The sequence below is a fragment of the Sparus aurata genome, chromosome 17 (genome assembly GCF_900880675.1).
Source record: "Sparus aurata chromosome 17, fSpaAur1.1, whole genome shotgun sequence".
NCBI lineage: Eukaryota > Metazoa > Chordata > Actinopteri > Spariformes > Sparidae > Sparus > Sparus aurata.
In genome coordinates, this window is record NC_044203.1 from 36,643,843 (window position 1) to 36,649,132 (window position 5,290).

General features: G+C 42.2%; 1 long non-coding RNA gene across 1 annotated transcript; it reads right to left on the reverse strand.

The window, feature by feature from the left end:
* Positions 1-4,033: 4,033 nt before the first annotated feature.
* Positions 4,034-5,290, reverse strand: LOC115566966 (uncharacterized). Its single transcript, XR_003981107.1, has 2 exons — positions 4,640-5,290; positions 4,034-4,426 (listed from the first exon to the last, which is right to left on the reverse strand). It is a non-coding gene; the product is annotated as an uncharacterized LOC115566966 (long non-coding RNA).

The window sequence follows — 5,290 nt, forward strand, 5'->3', positions numbered from 1 at the left end:
CCCTCTGTGGAGTTTTATTGCCGGTCTGTCACTTGTTCTGTCCTGAGTTTGACTTGTTGTGCGTGTGTTTCCTGCGGGCCTGTGAGTGTGGACAGCGTGGTCTTGAAGGACACATGCTCATTATCAGCCTATAAATACCCCCTCCCCCCCTCTGCTGGATCACAGCAGGCAGGCCAACTCCAGTGGAGAAAAACATGTTTTGCTCCGGTGAACTCGCCGGCTCACTCGGCCGGCTGTGTGTCAGTCGAGGTCCTACACACTGATCACACTCCCTCTGCTGTCGCTGCTCCGCTACTGAGAGTGTGTGTGTGTGTGTGTGTGTGTGTCGTCATCCGTCACAGCAGCTGACGACATGTTTCAGGTCTCTGGGTGGAGGTTCAGCACACACACACACACACAGATCCCCCATTCATAGTGAGGTCACACACACACACACACCTGCTGCCTTTTGCAGGAGTTCCCTCCAATAATCACCTGCTTGAAAGAAAAAAGGCAGTTTTTGTTTGAGGATTTATTTCAATTTAGTGTTCAGGTCAACTAGAAGTGAATCACAGCAAAGTTCACTCATGTAGCACTCCTCTTTTTTTGTATCTTGTATGCTACTGAATACTTGAATTTCCCTCGGGATAAATAAAGTATCTATCTACATTACAGTACGGGTCAAAAAGATGCTTTAATTGAGGAAGATGAGCAGGTAGAAAACCCTCAATCTAAAGGCGCCTAAACCCCAAAATGTAAATGTCCTCCTCTCCTCCTGATGATATAAAGTCAGGAGAAGTCTTGTAGTCTACAAACGCCTGAAGTAACTGGAGACTTGATTTAAAACATAAAAAAATAACCAAAAAATAGATGAAAATACTCAAAAACTCAATTGAAACTTTGCAGAATCAGCTGTTAGCAGTGAACCTGTAGATGTTCAGACAACTTTCACTGGATCACTGTGATACTGAAGAAAACTTAAAAACATGATGTTTCTAAGGCAAGTTTTGCACATGTAAGAAGCATCTGCTTGGAGGATTTCTAAGCAGATTTATGGAGTCGTCACCTCCTGATGATATAAAGTCAGATGAAGTGTCGTTGTCCAAGTCTCCAGAAGCCCAGAGAGCCCAAACTGATGTGAAAATATATTATTTACACCCTTTTTTAAAGCAGAAGTCTTCGCTGCAGCTGCTGAACACACAGATCTCAGAGCTTCTTGAGATCTAACCTGCATTCCAGTAACCACACTACAATATTATTTAGTAGGCAAGAAAACAACTGAGTATGTCCCAATATGTATGTGATGTGGATGTACCAAAAAAAATGTTGATTTTGATTGTTTAAAATCGCCCAATAGAGATCTTCCTCTGCTCATTAACATTTATTTAATAAAACTACACACTGCTCCTTTAATGGTGCATTAATCAGCAGCTGTAATTTGTGATTTCTTCTTTAACTATCAGTAATTAGTTGTATGGAACAGTGTGAAACAGAAACCCTGAGCAACATGTCAGCGTGTCGGAGCAGAGAGATGTTTCTGTTTCATAGTATAACTCAGAGCTGATGTAAAGCTGCTCTGTGTTCGTCTCCTCGGTGACGGCGTGTTCTGGATGTGATGCTGAGACTCTGAGTGTGAATGAGCTCGGCTCTGTGGGCGGCAGCTTTGTTCTGCGGGTCGGCCTCCCACACGGCACCGCTGACGCAAACCCACACAAACGGAGGATAAAAATAGAAAAGCTGCGGTCGTATTTGTGAGCTCTCATTTATAGAAAACTGTGATAAGAGCCACATCAGATTACATAATCTTTACTTCTGGCCAGCTGGATTCAGGAAGGAGAAACATTCACTGTGCAGCAGAACAGAGCTGAACACCGGGCCGGGCCGGGCTGGGCCGGGCCCTGTGGGGTCATAACACAGTTTACTGATATCTCATATAAACCTCAATATTTAGAGCATTTCACTTTATAAGAAGGACTTGTAGACAAAATCAAATGTCACAATACTTTTAACCAAAGAGGTCCTACTTTAATACTGCAGCCAGGCTGTATTGATCACTATTGGTACTTTCACACAACACAAACACAATGAGATTTATGATCAATAATAAAGACAAGATAAAGACAAATATTAGAACAAGTAGGACAGTCTGCAGAGTTCAGACATCACATGACTTTACTTTAACGCAGCCTTTCAAACCCAGGAAGCTAAAACAAGAAGGAAGGTCGTTATGTCTGAATCGTGTTAGATGATGTACAAACACAGTAACGCCCAGAATATCTGCATCGTTTGACTTCTGATGAAGAAAAGCTTGCAGACAGAACATGAGCGAACACTTCAGAGGCAGCTGAGAACGGAACAGATCAGAACAGAACAGATCAGAACAGAACAGATCAGAACAGAACAGAACAGATCAGAACAGATCAGATCAGATCAGAACAGAACAGAACAGATCAGAACAGATCAGATCAGAACAGAACAGAACAGAACAGAACAGATCAGAACAGAACAGAACAGATCAGAACAGAACAGATCAGAACAGAACAGAACAGATCAGAACAGAACAGAACAGAACAGATCAGAACAGAACAGAACAGAACAGAACAGAACAGATCAGAACAGAACAGAACAGATCAGAACAGAACAGAACAGATCAGAACAGAACAGAACAGAACAGATCAGAACAGAACAGAACAGAACAGAACAGATCAGAACAGAACAGAACAGATCAGAACAGAACAGAACAGAACAGATCAGAACAGATCAGAACAGAACAGATCAGATCAGATCAGAACAGAACAGATCAGAACAGATCAGATCAGAACAGAACAGAACAGAACAGAACAGATCAGAACAGAACAGATCAGAACAGAACAGAACAGATTAGAACAGATCAGAACAGAACAGATCAGAACAGATCAGATCAGATCAGAACAGAACAGAACAGATCAGAACAGAACAGAACAGATCAGAACAGAACAGAACAGAACAGAACAGATCAGAACAGAACAGAACAGAACAGAACAGAACAGATCAGAACAGAACAGAACAGATCAGAACAGAACAGAACAGAACAGAACAGAACAGATCAGAACAGAACAGAACAGAACAGAACAGAACAGAACTGGAGCCTCTCCAAACAAAGTCAAGGAACCAACAACCTTCTGATAAGAACGTCAGCTGTTGACCTCTCTGAGTCGTTCTCTTCGTCAGAGGTCATACAACCGAGATATGTTTGGTTTCTTTTCCCGTAGACTTCAATACAGCTGACGCCACATTAACACTCAGTAACGTGACGATCATTTTTTTTTAGGTTCCTTAAACTTAAACGTCATATCACCGTGTAACGATATCTAAAATCTAAGACCAGATAGTCTCACATCAGGATAACGATATATACTGTATATGTCCCCCAGCCCGACCAGAACCTCACCAGAACCTCACCAGAACATCTCCAAATGGGCAGGACTGCAGCGGGGCGGGTCGTCAGTGGAGCTTTCACAGTTATCTTTATGTGTTTGTATATATTTTTTAATTTCTTTGTTTAATAGGCAACAAAAAAAAAAAAAGAAACCTGTTGACTTTCAAAGCAAAAGACAAGAAACTGTTTCTTGTTTGCTCTTCTCTTGCTCACACACACACACACACACACACTCTCTCTCTGTGTTTCCAGTGGAACGACTTCATGAATGAACACGATTGAAAAGGTATTTAACCTGTTTGCCAACTTGGCAGAGTTGTAATTATGCAACATAACAAGCAGTGGAAACGTACAGCTGCTGTTCTCATGTTTACATTCTCAATTCATCAGTTAAATCTGCACCTGGACAGATTTTATGACTCAGCCCAACTTCAGGAACTGCTTTAGATCATCAGATTATCTGAGCAGCTCATCCAAACTGAAGAGTCAGATAAAAAACAAGAAAACAGAAACCTGGTCCAATAAAGAGTTTTCTGGTTTTAACTCAGTAAACCTCAAATCTGTAAATACAGACTACAGCACCACGTAAACATCTAACCATGAAGAATAACTGAGTATAAATGAATGTGACCAGAGTGGAGTATGAGAAGTTGTGACTTTAATATGTAAAGTACAAACAATAAACCAGAATACAGAAGTAGAACTGTGATATAATGATAATAAACAAGCTGCTGTGTTTGTAGAAGAAGAAGAAGAAGGAGAAGAAGAAGAAGAAGAAGAAGAAGAAGAAGAAGAAGAAGAACCTGTTTGTCCTCTTCAGTGATGATAAACTCTGAGCGTCACTCTGATCAGTCTGCTGGTGTTTTGTTCCCTGATGATCCGGCTGGTTCACTTCAGGTCCAGATCAAACTCATCACACTCTGCAGTGTAATGACTGCAGGACACCACTAGAGGGCAGAGTGGCATCACAGCACAGAGGACACCTTCAGTCCACAGCAGCAGGAACACTAACACCTGTCCTGAGTGAATCTGACACAGAAATGATTTTTTAAGTGAGCAGGTGAGCACATAAACTCTGTTTAAGTGTTTGTTATAATAAAGCAGCAGCAGAGAAAGCAGCCCTGAACAAACCATCATCAACACACTTCTGGTTGGCAGTTTTATCAATATCTCTAACTTCTTGCCGACTAGATCACATGTCTGAAATACAGTTTAAAGCTGCAGCTGTTAGAGTCAACTCACGGAAAGGTGGGACTAACGCCGTGCGTCTGCAGCCGGCCCAGGTGGAGATTCAGGAGATGCAGGAGGTGCAGCTATTGTAATTTGAAGACTCGCGGTCCTGCGAGACAGATCTTCCACTGTCCTTATTTCTTGGATTACACGTTCATCGGACACACCTGCATGACCATCAGAGACCGGTTCAGGGTTCTCACCAGCACCCGCCGCAGCTCCCACATCCGCGTTTTGAGCATTAGCTCCCGCTGCAGCTTGTTCTGACAGCTCCACCGCTTTTAAGATGAACCCATCAATTAACTCTTTCCTTAGGGGATCTTTTCTGCCTCCTTCGGACAAGATGATTCCATACCTTGTAGCCAAATCTCTCAACGCTGAAACTGAGCATTTTTCAAGTTCCCCTTGAGGATTTTTGCGAAATCTAACTAATGAAAACGGCATAATTATTCCTCTCTCAAAACAAGTGAACTGCCAACCAGAAGTGTTTGTGTTTCCTGTCAAATTTCTGTTATAAGATGCCTGGGTGTGGCCTGATGTGGTAATGTAGCCGGTACAACCGTTTGATTGGCTTCAAGGTCCTTCACAGAGTTTGTCCCCAAGCCACTCCTGTGTTGTCAATTCAGTTCAATTCAATTTTTTATTAGGGACACATCTCATGAG